Source organism: Phyllobates terribilis, unplaced genomic scaffold, assembly GCF_046119375.1.
Source record: "Phyllobates terribilis strain yellow unplaced genomic scaffold, ASM4611937v1 Scaffold_4__5_contigs__length_816908805, whole genome shotgun sequence".
In the NCBI taxonomy this organism is placed as follows: Eukaryota; Metazoa; Chordata; class Amphibia; order Anura; family Dendrobatidae; genus Phyllobates; species Phyllobates terribilis.
The window spans coordinates 681,135,362-681,162,418 of record NW_027362764.1 but is presented as its reverse complement, the minus strand read 5'-3'; the positions used below and the strand labels follow the sequence as shown (position 1 = coordinate 681,162,418).

General features: G+C 42.9%; 2 pseudogenes; both read right to left on the bottom strand.

Moving 5' to 3' along the window:
* Positions 1 to 17,868: 17,868 nt before the first annotated feature.
* LOC141269646 (5S ribosomal RNA) lies at positions 17,869 to 17,987 on the bottom strand (annotated as a pseudogene).
* Positions 17,988 to 18,928: 941 nt separating this feature from the next.
* LOC141269698 (5S ribosomal RNA) lies at positions 18,929 to 19,048 on the bottom strand (annotated as a pseudogene).
* Positions 19,049 to 27,057: the final 8,009 nt, after the last annotated feature.

Here is a 27,057-nt window from a genome sequence, read left to right as displayed (position 1 = left end):
ACTGGTGTTTTGTGGAAAAGCACATGTACACCGCGTTCCAAATTATTATGCAAAAAGTGTTTAGGAGTGATTAGGGAAGAATTTGTTTGTTTGTCAGTTAAACTCATTGATGGTGATGTGTGTCAGGGCTCTTTATATCACTGTAAGCAATTGCAGACACCTGTGCTAATTAGTTTGGCAGGTGTGTCCAATGAAAGGCAAGACTACTTAAGAAGGCTCTCTCACATTATTAAGCAGCCTACATTTTCTGCCAAAATGGGAAAGAAAAAGGATGTGTCGGCTGCTGAGAAGCAACAAATTGTGGAGTGTTTAGGTCAAGGCATGACTACAATCAACATTGTGCGATGATCAGGATGAAGTGTCTTGGCAATCAAGAAGTATGTAGCTGATTCACAGTACACACGTGTGCGTGCTGATAAGGGCAAATTGAGGACTCTTTCCTACAGGCAATTACGTCAGGTTGAAACAGCAGCGGCAAAAAAGCCTTGTCATAGCAGCAGACAAGTTTTTGAAGCTGCTTGTGCCTCCAACGTCCCCCGAACAACAAGATGCAGGGTCCTTCAGAGGTTTGCAGCTGTGCATATGCCATCCTGTCGACCTCCTCTATCCACTTCACACAAGCAGAAACGGCTCCAGTGGGCCAAACATTACATGAAGACTGATTTCAAAACTGTTTTGTTCACGGATGAGTGCCGTGCAGCGCTCGATGGTCCAGATGAATGGAGTGGAGGATGGCTGGTTGATGGACACCCCACGCAAACACGGCTACAGCGCCAACAAGGAGGAGGTGGAGTAATGTTTTGGGCTGGAATCATGGGGAGAGAGATTGTCGGCCCCTTTAGGATCCCTGAAGGCGCTAAAGATGAACTCCATAATGTATGTGGATTTTCTCAAACAGCACTTCCTGCCATGGTTCAAGAAGAAGAACCGTGTATTTCACAGCAAGATCATTTTTCTGCATGATAATGCACCATCTCATGCTGCACATAAAACATCTGCATCTCTGGCTGATATGGGCATAAAAGGGGACAAACTTATGGTGTGACCCCCATGCTCCCCTGACCTCTACCCCATTCAGAACCTTTGGAGCATCATTAAAAGGAGTGTCTATGATGGCGGGAGGCAGTTCACATCTAAGCAACAGCTCTGGGAGGGTATTCTGTCCTCATGCAAAACAATTGAAGCAGAAACCATCCAAAATCTGACAAATTCAATGGACGAGAGAGTTCAGAAGCTCCTTTCGAACAAGGGGTCCTATGTGAAAATGTAACATCACCTAGAATAAAGTTTTGAGTTGAAAACTGTTTGATTTCAGTTTCTAACAACCTGCTAATGCTTATAATTTCAAAAATGACCATTTTTTTGGTCTTTATTAAAATGAAAAGGTTGATCGAAAAGTTTGGGGGATCTAAGAGTGTGGCAACCCAGTAGTCATGATTACTTCGAATTCTGACAATATGAGGGTCATGCTGCAGGTAGTGCAGCAAGAAGGCACTTATGTGTCTTGCGCATCTCGGAGCCCCAAAATTATTTTCCGGGCTAGATGCAGCTAAAAATTATTTTTAATTTTAAATCTGGTGAAGCTTATTATAGATGGCCTAATAGGATCAGTGCTGCACACTGCTACAAAGCCCAAATTATTTTCCAGTCAAGATACAGATAAACATGATTAGTAATTTGAAAGCTTAAAACGGTTGGTAGGGTGATTTTAACCAATCATCAAGCTTTTACTCTCCCCAGGATGACACAGGAGTAGAAAAGTTGTTTCGGATCCATGATTTGTTCATCTTTATGAACGTGAGTCTGTCTACATTATCAGTGGAGAGCCGCGTGCGCTTATCTGTCAGCACACCACCAGCAGCGCTGAACACACGTTCAGACAGAACGCTGGCTGCGGGGCATGACAAGATCTCCAAGGCGTAAGTGGCTAGCTCCGGCCATTTATCCAGATTGGAAGCCCAAAAAGAGCAAGGGTCCAGTGACACAGTCGTGGCTTCAATGTTTACTTGGAGATACTCCTGTACCATCGTCTCTAGGCGTTGACTATGTGTCAGACTTCTTGTCTCCTGTGGCCTTGCAAAGGATGGGCTAAAAAAGTGGTTCTGTTACGGTTTGAGTGCTGAACACTTGACGGTCCCACGGTTGGCAAGTTGGAACTGTGAGATTCACTACGTGCACCACTGGTATTTTGTGGAAAAGCACATGTAAGATTCTGCAACAGTCTCTGCTGATACTCCTGCATGCGTGTATCCCTTTCTATGGCAGGAATAATTTCTGCAAATTTACTTTTGTACCGGGGATCTAACAGTGTGGCAACCCAGTAGTCAGGATTATTTCTAATTCTCACAATTCGAGGGTCATGTTGCAGGTAGTGCAGCAAGAAGGCACTCATGTGTGTTGCGCATCCAGGAGCACCAAGTCCCTGTTGTGTTGGTGGCGAGGTAGCAATCATGCTTCCTTCCTCTGTCCTCTCCCCCCAACCTCGCACAACAGAAATGTGATCAAGGTCTCCCTCATCTGATGAGTCTTCCATCAGTTCGTCCTCCACTTCTTCCTGGGCTCCTGCACCTTCCTCACTAGTTTGGCTGCTACCATGCGCCCTGGTAAAATCATCTCCCCCACCCTCACATGCCTGCCGCCTTGGTGCTGCCGACCGTCTGGACCTTGCAGATGTTAGCCCTTCCGCATACAACTCCTCCTCCTCTACTTCCTCCAACTCCTCTTGTGCCACCACCTGACTCCGAATTCTGTTTAACATGTGCTCCAGCATGTAAATCACCGGAATAGTCATGCTGATAATGGCATCGTCAGCACTAAACATCTTCGTCGCCATTTCAAAACTGTGCAGAAGGGTGCATAGGTCCCTGATCTGAGACCACTCCTCCAGCGTGATTTGCCCCACCTCTGAATCTCGTTGGCCCAGGCTATACGTCAGAACGTATTGCACCAGGGCTTGTCGGTGCTGCCACAGTCGCTGCAACATGTGCAGAGTTGAATTCCACCGGGTAGGCACATCGCATTTTAGCCGGTGAAGTGGCAGGCCCAACGACTTCTGTAGAGATGTAAGTCGCTGAGCTGCGGGATGCGAACGGCGGAAGTGAGCACACAGCGACCGTGCCCTCTGCAGAAGGCCATCTAGTCTGGGATAGTGGGCTAAAAATTGCTGGACAACCAGGTTCAACACGTGAGCCATACAAGGCACGTGTGTGACATTGCCCCGGCGAAGGGCCGCACCCAGGTTTGCAGCATTGTCGCACACGGCCTTCCCTGGTTTCAGGTCCAGTGGAGACAGCCATTCATGAAATTGGTTCTCCAGAGCTGACCACAACTCCTCAGCTGTGTGACTCACATTTCCCAGACATTTCAATGTAAAAACCGCCTGATGACGTTGAGCCCTACTGCCAGCATAGTAAGGAGGTGTGCAGGATTCCTTCTGCATAGTTAGAAAGCTTGTGGCATGACCAGACAGGCTTTAGGTGCAGGTGGAAGACCGAGAGGAGGTTGAGGAGGCAGAAGCAGTGGAGGAACTTTGACATAAAGAGGATTGACGCACAACTCGTGGGGACGGCAAGACTTGGACAGCAGCCCCTTGTCCTGCTGTCACCATAGTTACCCAGTGCCCAGTCAGCGACATGTAACGCCCCTGTCCATGCCTACTCGTCCAAGTGTCTGTGGTGAAATGCACCCTGTCACACACAGAGTTTCTCAAAGAAGCGGTGATGTTGTGTGCGACATGCTGGTGGAGCGCAGGCACACCTTTCTTTGAGAAGTAGTGCCGACTGGGCATCTGGTACTGGGGCACTGCGACGGACATAAGGTCTCGAAAATCCTCTGTGTCCACCAGGCGGAAAGGCAGCATTTCTGTAGCCAAGAGCTTGCAGATGGTGAAATTCAACCTCTTAGCTTTCTCATGGCTAGGAGGAAATGGTCTTTTACTTGTCCACATCTGAGGGACCGAGGGCTGGCTATTGTGCTTAGACGGGGTTGATAAGGGTGTCCCCGGCAAACTGCCGGTCTGTGAGGAAGATGCAGGCGGACATGTTAGGTTGCCTTGATCCAAAGGTGGTGCTATCGATGTCGGACAGCGCTCAAGACCAGCTGGTGTTACCACCTCCAAAGAAAATGATGACCTGCCAATCACGCTGGCTGTTGCGGGTAAAGAGGTGGCAGGTCTGCGCCCCAAAACAGGTGTGACTGCTGTCCCCCCAGTCACAGAGGATGAAGAGGCCGCGGATGCACAAGATATGTCAGACGGTGGTTGGCCCGGCCGGCTAGACCGCATTGTAGCACACTGAGCTTCCCACTGCAACTTATGCTTCATGTCCATGTGCCGGTTCATGCATGAAGTACTCAAACTATGTATTTTTTGGCCTCTACTTAGCTTTTGCTGACAAATGTTACAGATAACACGAGTTGGGTCATCTTTATCGATCTGAAAAAATGCCCAGGCTATGCAAGGCTTAGCACCCATGCGACCTGAAGAGCCACCACAACTTGTGGTTAGAGGCAGAGTTGTGTTTGAGGATGCAGTTGTTGACGTGCTTCCAGTACTACGTCTCTGTCCAGGAAGGCGCAACCTGACCTCGTCGTCACTAGCATCTTCCTCCACCTCCTCTGCTGACCTCATCTCTTGGCTGACTGTGGGTTGACAGTAAGTGGGATCTCCGACCTCATCATCATCACCCTGTGCGTTATCACACCCGTCGTCCTCAGAGCCAACCTGTTCCTGCCCTGACAAAAAACTAAAGTTGTCGCTCCAATCAGGTATTTGAGTCTTATCATCGTCTTCCTCATTGTCTCCACCAACAGGAGTTACAGTTTGGGAATGAGGGTCTACATTATGGTCAGAACCTTCTGCGTCTGGTCCTGGATCCGACTCATAAAGATTCTGGGCATCAGTGCAGATCATTTCCTCGTCTGGATTCACAGAAGCGCTGGAGTCGACCTCTGATTCCCAGGCTATAGTATGAGTAAACAGCTCTGCAGACTCAACCATCTGTTCTACCTCATACTCAGACGGGCAGCTGGAGATTTGGGAGCTGTGAGGAAGCAAGTGCGATTTGGGTGACACCTTTGAGGACTGGAGTATTTGTGATGTTGAAGTTGATGTGGAGGAGAGCCCACTTAAAGGAGCACTTGATATCCGTTGAAGCACCTGCTGTTTTTGTGCCTCATCTGGAATTTGTAGCGATTGGCGTGGCCGTAAGAAAGGGATCTTATCACATTGTCCGCTAAAAGAAGTAGACATTTTAGTTTGGCTGGAAGATGGTCTTTCTTCTGCACCTACCCCACGGACACAACCTTTTTTCCCCTTCCCAACACGCCTATTCCCCTTTCCACCAGCAGCAGGCCTTTTTCCACTCATTTTGGTGGTTAACTAATTCACAACTCTGGAGTTGTTTGCACAAAAAAACAATGGATGGTAACCGAGCAGAGCTGAGTGGCCAAACTGTGGTATTAGGCCAAAACTATTGGCTGGGTTAGATGCAGAAAAAAATTATTTTTAATTTGCAACCTGATGGAGGTCAGTATAGATGGACTAATAGACCAAGTCCCACACACCGCTAGAAGCCCAAATATTTTTTCAGAGCTAGATGCAGAAAATTTTTTTATTCAATTTGCAACCTGATGGAGGTCAGTATAGATGGACTAATAGACCAAGTCCCACACACTGCTAGAAGCCCAAATATTTTTTCAGAGCTAGATGCAGAAAAAAATTATTTTTAATTTGCAACCTGATGGAGGTCAGTATAGATGGACTAATAGACCAAGTCCCACACACTGCTAGAAGCCCAAATATTTTTTCAGAGCTAGATGCAGAAAAAAATTATTTTTAATTTGCAACCTGATGGAGGTCAGTATAGATGGACTAATAGACCAAGTCCCACACACCGCTAGAAGCCCAAATATTTTTTCAGAGCTAGATGCAGAAAAAAATTATATTCAATTTGCAACCTGCTGGACGTCAGTATAGAGGGACTAATAGAACAAGTCCCACACACTGCTAGAAGCCCAAATATTTTTTCAGAGCTAAATGAAGAAAAAAATTATTTTTAATTTGCAACCTGATGGAGGTCAGTATAGATGGACTAATAGACCAAGTCCCACACACTGCTAGAAGCCCAAATATTTTTTCAGAGCTAGATGCAGAAAAAAATTATTTTTAATTTGCAACCTGATGGAGGTCAGTATAGATGGACTAATAGACCAAGTCCCACACACCGCTAGAAGCCCAAATATTTTTTCAGAGCTAGATGCAGAAATTTTTTTTATTCAATTTGCAACCTGATGGAGGTCAGTATAGATGGACTAATAGACCAAGTCCCACACACTGCTAGAAGCCCAAATATTTTTTCAGAGCTAGATGCAGAAAAAAAATATTTTTAATTTGCAACCTGATGGAGGTCAGTATAGATGGACTAATAGACCAAGTCCCACACACTGCTAGAAGCCCAAATATTTTTTCAGAGCTAGATGCAAAAAAAAATTATTTTTAATTTGCAACCTGATGGAGGTCAGTATAGATGGACTAATAGAACAAGTCCCACACGCTGCTAGAAGCCCAAATATTTTTTCAGAGATAAATGAAGAAAAAAATTATTTTTAATTTGCAACCTGATGGAGGTCAGTATAGATGGACTAATAGACCAAGTCCCACACACAGCTAGAAGCCCAAATATTTTTTCAGAGCTAGATGCAGAAAAAAATTATTTTTAATTTGCAACCTGATGGAGGTCAGTATAGATGGACTAATAGACCAAGTCCCACACACCGCTAGAAGCCCAAATATTTTTTCAGAGCTAGATGCAGAAAAAAATTATATTCAATTTGCAACCTGCTGGAGGTCAGTATAGAAGGACTAATAGAACAAGTCCCACACACTGCTAGAAGCCCAAATATTTTTTCAGAGCTAAATAAAGAAAAAAATTATTTTTAATTTGCAACCTGATGGAGGTCAGTATAGATGGACTAATAGACCATGTCCCACACACTGCTAGAAGCCCAAATATTTTTTTAGAGCTAGATGCAGAAAAAAATTATATTCAGTTTGCAACCTGATGGAGGTCAGTATAGATGGACTAATAGAATGATGCTATGCCCAAAAGATTTTACTTCACTAGGTGCAGTAAAAAAATTGGTATTCTATACACAGGTGGTATATCTTGCAACACAGATAGGCTACTCCACTGACTAACACACTCTGCAATAGGCCAAAAAGGATTAGCTTTGCTAGATTCAGCCAAATGCTGTGAAAAAAACTTGCACAGCACTGGCACAGACCTGCCTGGCAAAAACTGATAGGAACTGATGTAACCTAGTCCTGAAAAGGACTCCAATTACAATTAGTCTTTACTCCCACAATCTATCTATTTAAGAGCACAGACCTGCCTGATAAAAGTCGTAGGAAATGCTGTAACCTAGTCCTTAAAAGGACTGCAATCACAACTATTCCCTACTCCCAAGCTATCTGTATATTTGTGCGAAAATTGGCTTGAAATTAACAAGGTAAAGCGCACACAGCAACAGCGGTGCCGTCTAACACGCAGCTGCAGCAGTGAGAAAATGGTGGCGACGGGGAAAATGGCTTGGTCTTTTAGGGCAAGGACATGTGACATACACTGCCAATCACACATGCCCTTGCTTGTGTGAAAAAAAGTACTTCGCTCCGTGTGTGCGCTGCTGATAGGCTGACAGATTGCACCTCCCCACTGCAAATGCGGGAAAGAGAAAAAAAAATGGAGATCTTCATTGTTCCTGCAGAGATCCATCCCCTGCCCCTCCCCCCGCCCCGCTGTACACTCAAACTGCGTATTAACATTAATTTTCATCATTACTGAGAAAAAATCCAGTTATGATTTTGGTGCACGAACAGTTATCGAACATAACCTCGAACAGCCGAATTTTTCTCAAATTGTTCGTGTTCGCCGACCGGCTCGAACACCGCCCAAAACAGCTCGAATTTGAGATTGGCGAACAGTTCGAGTAGAACAACGCTCATCTCTAGTATCAAATACTTAGGAATTCCTATTCATAGAGACCTCTCCCATCTATGTTATCTTAATTTTGGGCCCTTTATTGAACAACTCCATACAGACCACGGTTGGCAAGTTAGAACTGTAAGATTCACTACGTGAACCACTGGTGTTTTGTGGAAAAGCACATGTACACTGCGTTCCAAATTATTATGCAAAAAGTGTTTAGGAGTGATAAGGGAAGAATTTGTTTGTTTGTCAGTTAAACTCATTGATGGTGATGTGTGTCAGGGCTCTTTATATCACTGTAAGCAATTGCAGACACCTGTGCTAATTAGTTTGGCAGGTGTGTCCAATGAAAGGCAAGACTACTTAAGAAGGCTCTCTCACATTATTAAGCAGCCTACATTTTCTGCCAAAATGGGAAAGAAAAAGGATGTGTCGGCTGCTGAGAAGCAACAAATTGTGGAGTGTTTAGGTCAAGGCATGACTACAATCAACATTGTGCGATGATCAGGATGAAGTGTCTTGGCAATCAAGAAGTATGTAGCTGATTCACAGTACACACGTGTGCGTGCTGATAAGGGCAAATTGAGGACTCTTTCCTACAGGCAATTACGTCAGGTTGAAAGAGCAGCGGCAAAAAAGCCTTGTCATAGCAGCAGACAAGTTTTTGAAGCTGCTTGTGCCTCCAACGTCCCCCGAACAACAAGATGCAGGGTCCTTCAGAGGTTTGCAGCTGTGCATACGCCATCCTGTCGACCTCCTCTATCCACTTCACACAAGCAGAAACGGCTCCAGTGGGCCAAACATTACATGAAGACTGATTTCAAAACAGTTTTGTTCACGGATGAGTGCCGTGCAGCGCTCGATGGTCCAGATGGATGGAGTGGAGGATGGCTGGTTGATGGACACCCCACGCAAACACGGCTACAGCGCCAACAAGGAGGAGGTGGAGTAATGTTTTGGGCTGGAATCATGGGGAGAGAGATTGTCGGCCCCTTTAGGATCCCTGAAGGCGCTAAAGATGAACTCCATAATGTATGTGGATTTTCTCAAACAGCACTTCCTGCCATGGTTCAAGAAGAAGAACCGTGTATTTCACAGCAAGATCATTTTTCTGCATGATAATGCACCATCTCATGCTGCACATAAAACATCTGCATCTCTGGCTGATATGGGCATAAAAGGGGACAAACTTATGGTGTGACCCCCATGCTCCCCTGACCTCTACCCCATTCAGAACCTTTGGAGCATCATTAAAAGGAGTGTCTATGATGGCGGGAGGCAGTTCACATCTAAGCAACAGCTCTGGGAGGGTATTCTGTCCTCATGCAAAACAATTGAAGCAGAAACCATCCAAAACCTGACAAATTCAATGGACGAGAGAGTTCAGAAGCTCCTTTCGAACAAGGGGTCCTATGTGAAAATGTAACATCACCTAGAATAAAGTTTTGAGTTGAAAACTGTTTGATTTCAGTTTCTAACAACCTGCTAATGCTTATAATTTCAAAAATGACCATTTTTTTGGCCTTTATTAAAATGAAAATGTTGATCGAAAAGTTTGGGGGATCTAAGAGTGTGGCAACCCAGTAGTCATGATTACTTTGAATTCTGACAATATGAGGGTCATGCTGCAGGTAGTGCAGCAAGAAGGCACTTATGTGTCTTGCGCATCTCGGAGCCCCAAAATTATTTTCCGGGCTAGATGCAGCTAAAAATTATTATTAATTTTAAATCTGGTGAAGCTTTAGTATAGATGGCCTAATAGGATCAGTGCTGCACACTGCTACAAAGCCCAAATTATTTTCCAGCCAAGATACAGATAAACATGTTTAGTAATTTGAAAGCTTAAAACGGTTGGTAGGGTGATTTTAACCAATCATCAAGCTTTTACTCTCCCCAGGATGACACAGGGGTAGAAAAGTCGTTTCGGATCCATGATTTGTTCATCTTTATGAACGTGAGTCTGTCTACATTATCAGTGGAGAGCCGTGTGCGCTTATCTGTCAGCACACCACCAGCAGCGCTGAACACACGTTCAGACAGAACGCTGGCTGCGGGGCATGACAAGATCTCCAAGGCGTAAGTGGCTAGCTCCGGCCATTTATCCAGATTGGAAGCCCAAAAAGTGCAAGGGTCCAGTGACACAGTCGTGGCTTCAATGTTTACTTGGAGATACTCCTGTTCCATCGTCTCTAGGCGTTGACTATGTGTCAGACTTCTTGTCTCCTGTGGCCTTGCAAAGGATGGGCTAAAAAAGTGGTGAAATGATTCCGCAAAATTGATGTTACCAGCAGATACTGTGGTTCTGTTACGGTTTGAGTGCTGAACACTTGACGGTCCCACGGTTGGCAAGTTGGAACTGTGAGATTCACTACGTGCACCACTGGTATTTTGTGGAAAAGCACATGTAAGATTCTGCAACAGTCTCTGCTGATACTCCTGCATGCGTGCATCCCTTTCTATGGCAGGAATAATTTCTGCAAATTTACTTTTGTACCGGGGATCTAACAGTGTGGCAACCCAGTAGTCAGGATTATTTCTAATTCTCACAATTCGAGGGTCATGTTGCAGGTAGTGCAGCAAGAAGGCACTCATGTGTGTTGCGCATCCAGGAGCACCAAGTCCCTGTTGTGTTTGTGGCGAGGTAACAATCATTCTTCCTTCCTCTGTCCTCTCCCCCCAACCTCGCACAACAGAAATGTGATCAAGGTCTCCCTCATCTGATGAGTCTTCCATCAGTTCGTCCTCCACTTCTTCCTGGGCTCCTGCACCTTCCTCACTAGTTTGGCTGCTACCATGCGCCCTGGTAAAACCATCTCCCCCACCCTCACATGCCTGCCGCCTTGGTGCTGCCGACCGTCTGGACCTTGCAGATGTTAGCCCTTACGCATACAACTCCTCCTCCTCTACTTCCTCCACCTCCTCTTGTGCCACCACCTGACTCCGAATTCTGTTTAACATGTGCTCCAGCATGTAAATCACCGGAATAGTCATGCTGATAATGGCATCGTCAGCACTAAACATCTTCGTCGCCATTTCAAAACTGTGCAGAAGGGTGCATAGGTTCCTGATCTGAGACCACTCCTCCAGCGTGATTTGCCCCACCTCTGAATCTCGTTGGCCCAGGCTATACATCAGAACGTATTGCACCAGGGCTTGTCGGTGCTGCCACAGTCGCTGCAACATGTGCAGAGTTGAATTCCACCGGGTAGGCACATCGCATTTTAGCCGGTGAAGTGGCAGGCCCAACGACTTCTGTAGAGATGTAAGTCGCTGAGCTGCGGGATGCGAGCGGCGGAAGTGAGCACACAGCGACCGTGCCCTCTGCAGAAGGCCATCTAGTCTGGGATAGTGGGCTAAAAATTGCTGGACAACCAGGTTCAACACGTGAGCCATACAAGGCACGTGTGTGACATTGCCCCGGCGAAGGGCCGCACCCAGGTTTGCAGCATTGTCGCACACGGCCTTCCTTGGTTTCAGGTCCAGTGGAGACAACCATTCATGAAATTGGTTCTCCAGAGCTGACCACAACTCCTCAGCTGTGTGACTCACATTTCCCAGACATTTCAATGTAAAAACCGCCTGATGACGTTGAGCCCTACTGCCAGCATAGTAAGGAGGTGTGCAGGATTCCTTCTGCGCAGTTAGAAAGCTTGTGGCATGACCAGACAGGCTTTAGGTGCAGGTGGAAGACCGAGAGGAGGTTGAGGAGGCAGAAGCAGTGGAGGAACTTTGACATAAAGAGGATTGACGCACAACTCGTGGGGACGGCAAGACTTGGACAGCAGCCCCTTGTCCTGCTGTCACCATAGTTACCCAGTGCCCAGTCAGCGACATGTAACGCCCCTGTCCATGCCTACTCGTCCAAGTGTCTGTGGTGAAATGCACCCTGTCACACACAGAGTTTCTCAAAGAAGCGGTGATGTTGTGTGCGACATGCTGGTGGAGCGCAGGCACACCTTTCTTTGAGAAGTAGTGCCGACTGGGCATCTGGTACTGGGGCACTGCGACGGACATAAGGTTTCGAAAATCCTCTGTGTCCACCAGGCGGAAAGGCAGCATTTCTGTAGCCAAGAGCTTGCAGATGGTGAAATTCAACCTCTTAGCTTTTTCATGGCTAGGAGGAAATGGTCTTTTACTTGTCCACATCTGAGGGACCGAGGGCTGGCTATTGTGCTTAGACGGGGTTGATAAGGGTGTCCCCGGCAAACTGCCGGTCTGTGAGGAAGATGCAGGCGGACATGTTAGGTTGCCTTGATCCAAAGGTGGTACTATCGATGTCGGACAGCGCTCAACACCAGCTGGTGTTACCACCTCCAAAGAAAATGATGACCTGCCAATCACGCTGGCTGTTGCGGGTAAAGAGGTGGCAGGTCTGCGCCCCAAAACAGGTGTGACTGCTGTCCCCCCAGTCACAGAGGATGAAGAGGCCGCGGATGCACAAGATATGGCAGACGGTGGTTGGCCCGGCCGGCTAGGCCGCATTGTAGCACACTGAGCTTCCCACTGCAACTTATGCTTCATGTCCATGTGCTGGTTCATGCATGAAGTACTCAAACTATGTATTTTTTGGCCTCTACTTAGCTTTTGCTGACAAATGTTACAGATAACACGAGTTGGGTCATCTTTATCGATCTGAAAAAATGCCCAGACTATGCAAGGCTTAGCACCCATGCGACCTGAAGAGCCACCACGACTTGTGGTGAGAGGCAGAGTTGTGTTTGAGGATGCAGTTGTTGACGTGCTTCCAGTACTACGTCTCTGTCCAGGAAGGCGCAACCTGACATCGTCGTCACTAGCATCTTCCTCCACCTCCTCTGCTGACCTCATCTCTTGGCTGACTGTGGGTTGACAGTAAGTGGGATCTCCAACCTCATCATCATCACCCTGTGCGTTATCACACCCGTCGTCCTCAGAGCCAACCTGTTCCTGCCCTGACAAAAAACTAAAGTTGTCGCTCCAATCAGGTATTTGAGTCTTATCATCGTCTTCCTCATTGTCTCCACCAACAGGAGTTACAGTTTGGGAATGAGGGTCTACATTATGGTCAGAACATTCTGTGTCTGGTCCTGGATCCGACTCATAAAGATTCTGGGCATCAGTGCAGATCATTTCCTCGTCTGGATTCACAGAAGCGCTGGAGTCGACCTCTGATTCCCAGGCTATAGTATGAGTAAACAGCTCTGCAGACTCAACCATCTGTTCTACCTCATACTCAGACGGGCAGCTGGAGATTTGGGAGCTGTGAAGAAGCAAGTGCGATTGGGGTGACACCTTTGAGGACTGGAGTATTTGTGATGTTGAAGTTGATGTGGAGGAGAGCCCACTTAATGGAGCACTTGATATCCGTTGAAGCACCTGCTGTTTTTGTACCTCATCTGGAATTTGTAGCGATTGGCGTGGCCGTAAGAAAGGGATCTTATCACATTGTCCGCTAAAAGAAGTAGACATTTTAGTTTGGCTGGAAGATGGTCTTTCTTCTGCAGATGTTACTGTTGCTTTAACACCTACCCCACGGACACAACCTTTTTTCCCCTTCCCAACACGCCTATTCCCCTTTCCACCAGCAGCAGGCCTTTATCCACTCATTTTGGTGGTTAACTAATTCACAACTCTGGAGTTGTTTGCACAAAAAAACAATGGATGGGAACCGAGCAGAGCTGAGTGGCCAAACTGTGGTATTAGGCCAAAACTATTGGCTGGGTTAGATGCAGAAAAAAATTATATTCAATTTGCAACCTGATGGAGGTCTGTAGAGATGGATTAATAGAACAAGTCCCACACACAGCTAGAAGCCCAATATTTTTTCAGAGGTAGATGCAGAAAAAAATATATTCAGTTTGCAACCTGATGGAGGTCAGTATAGATGGACTAATACAACAAGTCCCACACACAGCTAGAAGCCCAATATTTTTTCAGAGGTAGATGCAGAAAAAAATATATTCAGTTTGCAACCTGATGGAGGTCTGTATAGATGGATTAATAGAACAAGTTCCACACACAGCTAGAAGCCCAATATTTTTTCAGAGGTAGATGCAGAAAAAAATATATTCAGTTTGCAACCTGATGGAGGTCTGTATAGATGGATTAATAGAACAAGTCCCACACACAGCTAGAAGCCCAATATTTTTTCAGAGGTAGATGCAGAAAAAAATATATTCAGTTTGCAACCTGATGGAGGTCTGTATAGATGGATTAATAGAACAAGTCCCACACACAGCTAGAAGCCCAATATTTTCATAGAATCATAGAATCATAGAATGGTAGAGTTGGAGGGGACCTCCTGGGTCATCTGGTCCAACCCCCTGCTCAAAGCAGGATTCACTAGATCATCTCAGACAGATGTCTGTCCAGCCTCTGTTTGAAGACGTCCATTGAAGGGGAACTCACCACCTCTCGTGGCAGCCTGTTCCACTCATTAATCACCCTAACTGTCAAAAAGTTTTTTCTAATATCTAATCTGTGTCTCCTCCCATTTAGTTTCATCCCATTGCTTCTAGTCTTTCCTTGTGCAAATGAGAATAAAGATGATCCTTCTACAATGTGACAGCCCTTGACATATTTGTAGACAGCTATTAAGTCTCCTCTCAGTCTTCTTTTTTGCAAGCTAAACATTCCCAAATCCTGCAACCGTTCCTCATAGGACAGGGTTTGCAGACCAGTCACCATTCTGGTCGCTCTTCTCTGAACTTGCTCCAGTTTGTCTATGTCTTTTTTAAAATTTTTGCCCAAAACTGTACACAGTATTCCAGATGAGGTCTGACCAAAGAGGAGCAAAGACCGATAATGACTTCACGTGATCTAGACTGTATGCTTCTGTTAATACATCCCAGAATTTTATTTGCCTTTTTTGCTGCTGCATCACACTGTTGACTCATGTTCAGTGTATGATCTATTAGTATACCTAAGTCTTTTTCACATGTACTGTTGCTTAGCTCTATTCCTCCCATTCTGTATATGCTTTTTTCATTTTTATTGCCCAGATGTAGTACTTTGCATTTTTCCCTGTTAAAAATCATTCTGTTGGTTGCTGCCCACTGCTCCAGTTTATTTAGGTCTTTTTGAATCCTCTCTCTCTCTTCTCTAGTATTAGCTATCCCTCCTAGCTTTGTGTCATCAGCAAATTTAATCAGTTTACCCTCAATTCCTTCATCTAAATCATTGATAAAGATGTTGAACAATACAGGTCCCAGGATGGAGCCCTGTGGTACCCCACTTGAGACATTCATCCAGCTGGATGTGAAGCCATTTACAACCACTCTTTGAGTCCGATCACTAAGCCAGTTATGAATCCACCTAACAGTTGCCTGGTCCATTGCATACTTGGTCATTTTTTCAATAAGGATGGTGTGAAATACTTTGTCAAATGCTTTGCTGAAGTCAAGATATACTATATCTACAGTATTTCCCTGATCCACCCAGTCAGTGATTCTGTCATAGAAGGAAATTAAGTTAGTCTGACATGACTTGTTAGTTACAAACCCATGCTGACTCTGGTTAATCACTTCATTCTTATCCAGGTACTTACATACATGTTGTTTAATAATTTGTTCAAAGATCTTTCCTGGTATAGAAGTCAGACTCACCGGCCTATAGTTCCCTGGGTCCACCTTCTTCCCCTTTTTGAAGATAGGAACAACATTTGCTCTTCTCCAGTCTTCTGGGACTTCTCCTGTTCTCCAAGAATTTTCAAAGATTATGGAGAGTGGTTCTAAAATTTCTTCTACGATCTCCTTCAGTACTCTGGGGTGTAAGTCATCTGGACCTGGAGACTTGAACTCATTTATGTTAGCTAATTATTCCCTCACAATCTATCTGTTTACAGATTACTTGGATTCTTCTATTCCTTTAAAAGGACAGTGAAGATCAGTTGATGTTACATTTTCTTTCTGAGAGAAAACAGATGCAAAATAGGAATTAAAAAGTTTGGCCTTCTCAACATCCTCTCTTACCATTTCTCCATTTTCAGCCTGTAAAAATCCTATAGCATCTTTGACTTTTCTTTTACTTTTGACATACCCCCAAAATCCTTTTTTATTGCTTTTGACATCTCTTGCAAGCCTTAATTCATTGCCAGCTTTAGCTAACCTGATACGTGCCCTGCAGGATCTGCAGACTGCATTATAATCTTCTTTAGATATGCCTCCCTCTTTCCATTTAATAAACATTTCTTTCTTTCTTTTTAGCATGTGTTTAAGCTCTGTGTTCATCCATCCTGGTTTCCTTAAATGCTTCCCATTCTTCCTACTTTTCGGGATTGTTTTCGGGATTTTTTCAGAGGTAGATGCAGAAAAAAATATATTCAGTTTGCAACCTGATGGAGGTCTGTATAGATGGATTAATAGAAGAAGTCCCACACACAGCTAGAAGCCCAATATTTTTTCAGAGCTAGATGCAGAAAAAAATTATATTCAATTTGCAACCTGATGGAGGTCAGTATAGATGGACTAATAGAATGATGCTATGCCCAAAAGATTTTACTTCACTAGGTGCAGTAAAAAAATTGGTATTCTATACAGAGGTGGTATATCTTGCAACACAGATAGGCTACTCCACTGACTAACACACTCTGCAATAGGCCAAAAAGGATTAGCTTTGCTAGATTCAGCCAAATGCTGTGAAAAAAACTTGCACAGCAGTGGCACAGACCTGCCTGGCAAAAACTGATAGGAACTGATGTAACCTAGTCCTGAAAAGGACTCCAATTACAATTAGTCTTTACTCCCACAATCTATCTATTTAAGAGCACAGACCTGCCTGATAAAAGTCGTAGGAAATGCTGTAACCTAGTACTTAAAAGGACTGCAATCACAACTATTCCCTACTCCCAAGCTATCTGTAGATTTGTGCGAAAATTGGCTTGAAATTAACAAGGTATAGCGCACACAGCAACAGCGGTGCCGTCTAACACGCAGCTGCAGCAGTGAGAAAATGGTGGCGACGGGGAAAATGGCTTGGTCTTATAGGGCAAAGACATGTGACATACACTGCCAATGACACATGCCCTTGCTTGTGTGAAAAAAAGCACTTCGCTCCGTGTGTGCGCTGCTGATAGGCTGACAGATTGCACCTCCCCACTGCAAATGCGGGAAAGAGAAAAAAAAATGGAGATCTTCATTGTTCCTGCAGAGATCCATCCCCTGCCCCTCCACCCACCCCGCTGTACACTCAAACTGCGTATTAACATTAATTTTCATCATTACTGAGAAAAAATCCAGTTATGATTTTGGTGCACGAACAGTTATCGAACATAACCTCGAACAGCCGAATTTTTCACAAATTGTTCGTGTTCGCCGAACGGCTCGAACACCGCCCAAAACAGCTCGAATTTGAGATTGGCGAACAGTTCGAGTAGAACAACGCTCATCTCTAGTCCCTACAGGTGTGGTTTGTTTAGCAGTGATTCACTCGCCGCATCAGGTGTCTTCAAAAATGTCTCGGCGCAGGGTCTCCTGCAGGCTAAACTCTTCATCGCGGTAATGTGACAGAAAGAGCAAGCTGGACCCGTAACTTGGGGGCGGAGCGAAACGTCCAGGGGTGAATGAAGGAAGAGGGTGAGATGGTTGCCAGTGACTTTGAGCTGCTCTTCAGGGGGGAGAGTCGTGTTGCCTGCAAAAGTCTTCTGCTTGGGGTTACCGGTTGTTGCCTCCAGCCACCCGGGAGACGCTGGTCCTGGTGAAAAGGAGCCTAGTATTAAAAGTAAAGAAGCAACAATGCTGGAGGCCCACGGTGATCAGAAGGATGCTGGTATTTTGCAGAGATGAAATAGCGCAAGAGAGAAAGCAAATGAAAAAAAGAAAAGAGAAAGAATTTGTGCACTTGTGAAAGGGAATGGAAAAAAGGCATAGAAGAGAGTGCCCACTGCTGGTGGAAGGAAGGAAAAAGCAAAAGCCTACAGCACCTGGTATTCCCAGGCGGTCTCCCATGCAAGTACCAACCAGGCCTGACGCTGCTTAGCTTCCGAGATCAGACGAGATTGGGCGTGTTTATGGTGGTGTGGCCGTGGGCAGAGACAAGCCTCTCACTTGCTGCTTTTCTACTTTGAAGTCTGGCTGCCGGATGCCCTTTCCAGTGTTCAGCAAGACCAGGTCCTTTTGTGCTTTCCCTTCTCTTCAATTTTTTTGCTGGCTTCCTTAAAAGGTCTTGTAGACACAACGCCCCACTCAGAGCCGCTGAGCTCACTGATCGGCTGCATCGCTGTCGACGGAACGTCAGCTTCACGGCCAATGCCACAAGCCGGGAGCAGATGCGAGACTCACCGGTAGACCCGGGTAGGGTGAGTAGAGCGCGGTTAGTTGCTTTCTAATAGGCTGCAGCCGGGGATTAACTTTTAATGAAAGGGAACAATCCCTTTGACTGTCTGCAGCGCGCCACACCTAGGAAGCGCACTCTCACACACAAGCCAGCATGCACACGTGCTCGCACGTGACAACACCCCCTATCTGCCTCTACAACCTCATCATCACCATGCGTCAGACTCTCCTCCCTGTTTTATGATTTCAGGGCCCTAGCAGGAATCAGCCCCCCCCTCCCCAATTCCTTCCGCACCTTCCTTGCCTTCCTTGCACTGAGGTTAGCTCTTTGGCAGCCGTCTGGCTTGGTTACACAAGCTTCTTTGCAGAGAAACATGTTACTTCTGCTGGCCCTCGCTAGGCGGCCGGCATCAAAAACCTTCCTGGGCACTTGCTGAAAGCCTGGCCCCTTCACGGCCCCGGGTGCTTTTAACGCCATCATTTCCACACGGCGAGCTGCGGAGTCAATAAGCACTCCTAGCCGTGGCAAGGAGCTCGGTGTCAGGCGTGCGTGAAGGCGGCGGGGTAGCGTACTTAGCTGCCAACTGGCTCAGAGGCCTTGGGGCTTCCATCATCTAAGTTACTTAAGGTCGGTGTCCGGCAAGGCGCCATTCCATGCTAGCCGAGCTGGGCAGTAGGGCAAAACGTCATCAAAATGGTCTACAGCACCCAGTGTTCCCAGGAGATCTCCCATCCAAGTACTGTCCGAGCCCAGCCCTGCTTTGCTTCCAAGATCAGACAAGATCAGGCATATCCAAGGTGGTATGGCCAGTAGACACTGCTCGATCCATCGCCCGGCCAGCCTTTCTCAGGATCGCTTGATGGCAAGCAATCTGGCCGTGACGGGGCGGGCTCCGAAGGGTCCATGCAAAGGCTGTGCCGTCCCTACTGGTGTGGTTTGTTTAGCAGTGATTCACCCGCCGCATCAGGTGTCTTCAAAAATGGCTCGGCGCAGGGTCTCCTGCAGGCTAAACCCTTCATCGCGGTAATGTGACAGAAAGAGCAAGCTGGACCCGTAACTTGGGGGCTGAGCGAGACGTCCAGGGGTGAATGAACGAAGAGGGTGACATGGTTGCCAGTGACTTTGAGCTGCTCTTCAGGGGGGAGGGTCGTGTTGCCTGCAAAGGCATTCTGCTTGGGGTTACCGGTGGTTGCCTCCAGCCACCCGGGAGACGCTGGTCCTGGTGAAAAGGAGCCTAGTATTAAAAGTAAAGAAGCAACAATGCTGGAGGCCCACGGTGATCAGAAGGATGCTGGTATTTTGCAGAGATGAAATAGCGCAAGAGAGAAAGCAAATGAAAAAAAGAAAAGAGAATGAATGTGTGCACTTGTGAAAGGGAATGGAAAAAAGGCATAGAAGAGAGTGCCCCCTGCTGGTGGAAGGAAGGAAAAAGCAAAAGCCTACAGCACCTGGCATTCCCAGGCGGTCTCTGTTAAATGGTTAATTATGGAAATTAATTTGGAATGTTAATCGATAATCATTTTTCTGAGTTCTATGCCTCAGCCATCGTGTCTAGTTGACATGTGCTATTTGTGTGTGTATTTTTGGTTCACTACCATATGTAGAACAGGTGTCCATACGACTGGCTATAAAAGCCCATGGTACAGAAAGGGGGGGCTCTCTTGCTCTGTCCACCCCACAAGACACAGAATCTTCATGCTGAGAAGCAGATGACATGTAGGCCTGGACACATGCTGGACAAAGACATGATTTACCAGCCAGGATCCAAGGAAAGATGGGTGAATCTCAACAATTAAGCTAATTATGGACAAATGGACAATTACTTTATAACTAATTATTGTATGTACCTGCTGCAATCTGATTCTTTTTAATGGACAATCCAAGAATAAATAGATACAATTTTTTATAAGAATATCGTGATATTGATACTTTGAGAAGTCCTCAGTAGAAAAAAATAATACAGGAAGAGTATTATTTTACAATGGTGAGCCAGCCAGTCCTGTTTTTTTGTTTTTTTAAATTAAGTAAGTGAATTTCTTCCGTGAACAAGGGGGGAGTACTGACGAGCTGAACAGCTGTTGTTCACGTGTCAGTAAATTCACTAGTTTGTCACGAGAAGCAGAAAGGACCTACAGACTGAGGAAAGACAGGAAGCAGAGGTACTAACAAGGAACAGAATCACACAGGAAAAGAATCAGACGAACTGAAGACAGGACGTGCTGATAAAGAGAAGCCAAGGAATCTTAAGGTAAGCAAAATATGGATATAATTTCTTCTTTTGCTAAACAAAGTAATATTAATTTCAAAGGTAATGTAGGAGATGACATAGAAGTTTTGTGGCTCAGTTTATACAAAGAATGTGAATGCAGAATTTACAGTTAACTTCTAAATTGGTAAATAGAGACAAACAGAAATTGAGAAATATTCTACATTTGGTAGATTTTTTTCATAGTCTTGTGTTAGAGATTTCTAAGCAGGAAAATAGTGTAGAAGTGTCAGACGGTGATACTGATTCTGACTGTAATGTGGAAAATGAACAAGAAGTAAGACACGTGTGTGTAACTGAAGGTGACCTTGGGTCTGACCAAGAGACGGACATACAGAAACCTGACATGGGAGGAGACATGACTGACATACGAGAAACCGACATACTAGGTGATGTGGGAGGAGACGTGAGTGACGTAGGAGGAACGGACGTACAAGAGCCACTAAAAATATCAGAGAATTCTGGAATTACCCAGGCTCAACTCCAAATTAAAATGAGGAAAAATTTGCTGAAATTATACAAAATCATGCCAAAATATGATGTCAAAATCCATGCCTGTAGAAATTCAGAGACATTTGAGAGCTTCTCTGATAAGTTTGATTTATCCAATGAGGAGAGGAATCAATTATTTAAAATATGGATTCCTGTGACATTGTCCAGACGTTTACATTTAATGCCCTGTGAAAATGACTCTCCTAATGGATGGGAAAATGATTCGGACAGATTAAGATATTTGATTTATTGTGTCACAAAGGATTTTCCCAACATAGAAGATCTGCAGAAACTAAGGATTGGTAGGAAGGAATGTACATATACATTCATGTCCATATTTGAACGGTTGTACAAAGCTCTCATCAAAAATGGAAAAGTACAACATATGATAACAACTTTTGTACAAAAATTCAAATTCCTAAATTCAGTTTCCCAAGTTATGGCATCACAAAAAAATTCATTATTTGAATGTGCGCAGATGCTGGATTTTGTTAGAAAACATGAGAATCGTGAAAAGAAAATAAATCAAGCTAAATTTATAAAACCAGGAAAGGTAAAATCATACCAAAAGCCAATATCAAACTCTCCTAGACTGAGTCATCCCCATAGTGAACTCTATCAAATACGCAGAAGATTTCATATATGTTATAAGCCATATCAGCCAGTGCAAAGATCCATCTCTCCACAGAATGAGTTAATTCTCAGTCAGAACTGTGATTCTCTAAAAAGGAAAATGGCTGAAACTGATGGACAGAGACAGGTGAGACGACCAACTCACTGTGACGTCATGGAATGTGGACAGAAGAACAGGCAGTTCTCTGAGGTTTTGAAGGATAGAAAAATGTCTTTCCTAAATACGGCGTTCCTGGAGATATTTGAGAGAGACAGAAGATTTGGTTTAGGGAGTGGCTAAGGAAAAACTGTAATTATAATGTATCAAAATGTAATACAATGTCTCAATATTTATTTATAATCTCATACAGTAAAATTGTAGTTACATAGTTTCTAATAGTTTATATATATATATATATATATATATATATATATATATATACACTTGTCTAAGTAGAGATTGCGTATAATTGTATTTATATATACGTTTATAAAATACATATATATATATATATATATTAATTAATAAATTAGAACTTCATATATATAAATTTAAGTAGCAATATTTTGAATTACATTAGAACCAACCAATATATGTATTAGATATTTAAATAATTCTGTCTGTATGAATTTGATATTTAATTTTATTTTCTTATATTTCCTTAGAGTTTTCATTCCAAAGCAGGATTTGATCAAAGAACTCTAAAATGGATTTATTTCTTTATTCACACAGGAAGTGAAAAAATTGCATGATTTTATGTGTATAACATTTTAAAATAATAACAATATATCTAGTTGAACTATAATATATATGTAATACTTATTAATTCTTTTGTGTTGCTAATATTTTCTGTGCATGAAGTGTTCGTGCAAATTAAAGTAGCTTTACAGCATGACGTGTGACAGCTGCGGCCTTTGAACTTTGAGCTAATAGTATAGGATCCCATTCATTCTATATTCAACTGATGTAACTTAAGACCGGGCAGCCAGTGAAAAAAGAATCTAAGACAAGAGTTTTTTCAAGTGTCTGAAATTCCAGTGACTTACTCTCATATTATATAATATGTACTTGGGGAATATTCAAAGAAATATAAAGATATTCAATTGATATGGCAATGCGCATTAATAAATTGGGATACAACAATTTTGGGTTAAATATATATATATCTAAAACTTCATATGTGGAATGTTTGAGTTGAACAGATCTGTGAATGTCAGAGTGAAGGTGACAGATGAGTAAATCAGCAGCTGCTAAGTGTGATTGATGTGACAGAGGCCTCGTATGTTTGTATGTTTAAAAAAAAAAAAATGTTTCTTTATGTGAAGGTACAAAAATATATTTAATTCTGAGGAAATTATAATACATAATTAGGTATTATCTACATATATATATTTCTATATTTCTTTAATAATTATTATTTCTTGATTTAACTAATAGTCGATAAGGGCAACCACACATCAAAATGGTTTACAAAGCAAATTTATATATAGAATAATTTTCCACATGATAATATTCTTGAATAACTATAATATTATTTTTAATGGTTACCTAAATAGGTACACACCTATCTTTAGTCAAATCTATGCTACTCATCGATATGAAATTTATAATTTGGTTCTGATATATACATAAATTTTATAAAATAATATTTTTGGTATTAAGGGGGAAAATGTGTTTTTGATCCTGATTACATAATCACTTTTGATCAATACTTATTTTCCACACATTTTAATAAAGAAGAAATAATAATAAGGTACTATGGTATAATTAAGAAGGGTATTACATGCAAAGTTGCATAATTTAATATTTTTTGGTGGTAAAAGGTTATGACAAATATGAAATCATCCAGATAATGGAGATATAAGGGTATTTTTTATGGAGAATATAATTACTCTGCATTTGTCATTAAAATTTAAAGGCCTTATTTTTATTTTTATTCTTATTTTTACTCTTAATTTTATTTTTCATTTTTAAAATTTTATTCTTACTTTATACTTCTTATTTTTCTATTTTTTCATTTTTTAATTCTCATTTGATTTTATTTGAGTTCAACATCTCAATTGAGAAAACACATTAATATTTAATAAAGTAATGTCTAATACAAGAGTATTGCTTCATTAAATATATATTGCTAAGGAAAAAAATGTTTACATTTTCTGAGTAAACACAACAATTCATTCATTCATTTATTCATTCATTCATTCATTCATACATTCATATATTTATTCATTTTGGTTCAGGAGTATACATTCTTTGATATTATTGGTTTAATAAAGATATAAAAACTTGTTTTTTCAAAATACACTGACACCTATGGGTTGGAAAAGGTAATTACACCTATGACATAAAAATGTTCTATCATATGGAGAACTTGATTGATAATGAATTATTATCTATTATTGTTTATTATTCCAAACACAATTTATTTTAATATTTTGATAATAATTAGATGGATATTACTGATTGCTATGGTACGCTGTGATATTATAGGTTAGGAAAAACTGCCAGATTTGGTATCAGATTAGGGAATGAAGACTTCAATCAAGACATCGCAATTATGAATTCTATCTTAATAAAGACTTTTAATTTTTATAAATCAAAGAGATTCTCAAAAGTTACAAGAAGAAGCAACTGATATCTGGACGTCTCAGAAGGTAACAGGTGTGAATGCTGAGTGTTATAATAGACTGTGTCCATTACATACAATACAATTCACACCACTGATCACCAGGACGGCAGAGGACGATGATCCTATATGTACTGTGTTGTGTTCAAGTTTCATCACGTTCCAGTGGTCTCTTATCATCTGCAACGCTTCAATGAAAGCTGGTGAACAGGTAATACCTGGCATATGTGTCCTGTATATAAAGGACTGAGTACTGGTTATGGTGCTATATAAAGCAGGAAAGTGTCAAGTTAACCCTTGCTTTACTGACCAAAGACGTCACATCTGTTCCAAAAGTGACACGAGACCAGTGCGGACACATGGAAGATTCCAAAGACGATCCAACATAAGTCCAGGTGACACTGCACAGATATTAAAGCTACATTTCATCCATGGACTTTGTTTTCTTATCAACTGACACACATGATCTTTCTAATAAAGAGTACAGTTTATGGACTGAACAATAATGAACACAATTATGGACTGTACAATATCTACATGCTGTAATTTATTTCAAAGGAGTTTTCATCTAAAGACTGTGTTATAAAAGAACCAAGAAGAAGACGAGACGACGACCCGATGACATCAGATGATGACGATTGAACCCGCGATTGCTTTAATTTAGATATAGGGAAGTATAATTATACATATTAAATGAATATTAGTCACGGCTTACCATAACATGAATTCACATCATTATATAACAATAAACCGATATTGATACTATTATTACTATTATTATTATTATGGAAATTTAATGATATTGCCAAGGAAGAAGGAAAGAAAAAATGATTGATGAATGTATCTTCTTTTGAAAAGTTTCAGTTAAAGTCCTTTTATTCTCAAAAAAGGGGGAAATGTTAAATGGTTAATTATGGAAATTCATTTGGAATGTTAATCGATAATCATTTTTCTGAGTTCTATGCCTCAGCCATCGTGTCTAGTTGACATGCGCTATTTGTGTGTGTATTTTTGGTTCACTACCATATGTAGAACAGGTGTCCATACGACTGGCTATAAAAGCCCATGGTACAGAAAGGGGGGGCTCTCTTGCTCTGCCCACCCCACAAGACACAGAATCTTCATGCTGAGAAGCAAATGACATGTAGGCCTGGACACATGCTGGACAAAGACATGATTTACCAGCCAGGATCCAAGGAAAGATGGGTGAATCTCAACAATTAACACTAGAACTACTGATGGAGTCATTTTTACTCCTTTCGTTTTTTATTTCTCTTCTGTGACTACATTTTTCAGAATTCCGGCTTGAAACTCGGTGACTTTTCCTCAAATATGATGTGAAAAAAGATTTTGTGAGAATAAATAATTTTGGTGAAAAATTTGCGCGTTTTTTTCAAAATTTACCAAGAACTACTGAAGGGAGTCATTTTGACTCCCTACTATATTTTGAGGTCCTTTTGTCACTAAATGTTGCTATAAAGTTTTGTGCATAATTTTTTCACTCTGTCTTATTTACCCTGATGTTCATATAGATGTAGTTCAATTTACATGTCAACTTTTCACATTTTCCTTGTGTTTTACCTGCTTGTATTACTGTGTAATGCTGAACAAAATAGCTTGTTTACTCTAGGCTCTTATCTTATGCTAATGAAGGGTGGTGTTTTTCTAAGGTCCTAGCAGGAGACAGTATTCTGGATAGTAACTTTACTTTCAGTTCAGCTGAAGAGACAAAGAGAACAGACGCAGACATACGAGCCCTGAAGACTCATACAGGTATGAATTGTTATGAAATAGTTTAGCTGTCTGTCAACTGATTCAGCCCACCTACTTTTAAAGGTGGCAGAACAGTTATTATTTCTTTTAGTTTTCATTTCATTTCTATTTTTCAGCAGGGAACTATATAGAATTATGGAATTTGTGAGGAATATGGAGAGAAGACGTTTGATAAAGCCTCAGGATATTCTGGCTACTTTGCAATCCATACCGGAGGATGAATCGGAATCCGAATTGCAGGAACAAGTATTTGATTCTGACAGTGATGAAGATTTCATTCCTCAGAACATATCAAGTGAATCTGAAGACTCAGAAGGAACAAATCCAGAAGGTAAGTAGTTATGTGTATTTATTTGTTCTTCCACACACTGAGTTAGGGCCTGTGCACACTAGCAGAATTCTGGCTGAATAGCCATCTGGATATTCTTGCCGCAATACAGGCCGTACCTGCCCGCTCATGGCTGAAGCTCCGCTCCGAACCCCGGGCTGGAGCTGCTGTCAGGGACAGAGCAGCGCTTGCTTACGCGCGAGCACGGCTCCGTCCCAGACAGCGGCTCCAGCCCGGGGTTCGGAGCGGAGCTTCAGGTATGAAACTCCGCTCTGTACCTGAGCGGGCAGGTACGGGCCGGATTGTGGTGAGAATATCCGATCGGATATTCCGCCGCTAATCCAGCCAGTGTGCACGGACCCTTACAAAACAAAAATTCTAAATATTCATCAACTTTTTTACAGATATTCCAAGCACAACAACTGGGGATCGGGCTCATGCAGTTATGTTGCCTCGTGACCATCCTCCTGGTTGTGGACAGAAAAAATCAGCAAAACGTCCCAGAAATGAGAGAACAACAGATAACGATGGCGGCGAAGGTAATGCAACAACAAACACCAGAGAAGGCGAATCTGAAGGAATACTAGTTTCAGCGGATGGTATTCAATGGAAACCTGTTGAAATTGGAGAACACTTGCCTGGTAGGCGTGACAGCCAAAATATTCTTCGAGAAGCACCTGGCCCTACAGGATACGCCAGAAGAAATATCATTATCGATAGTCCTTT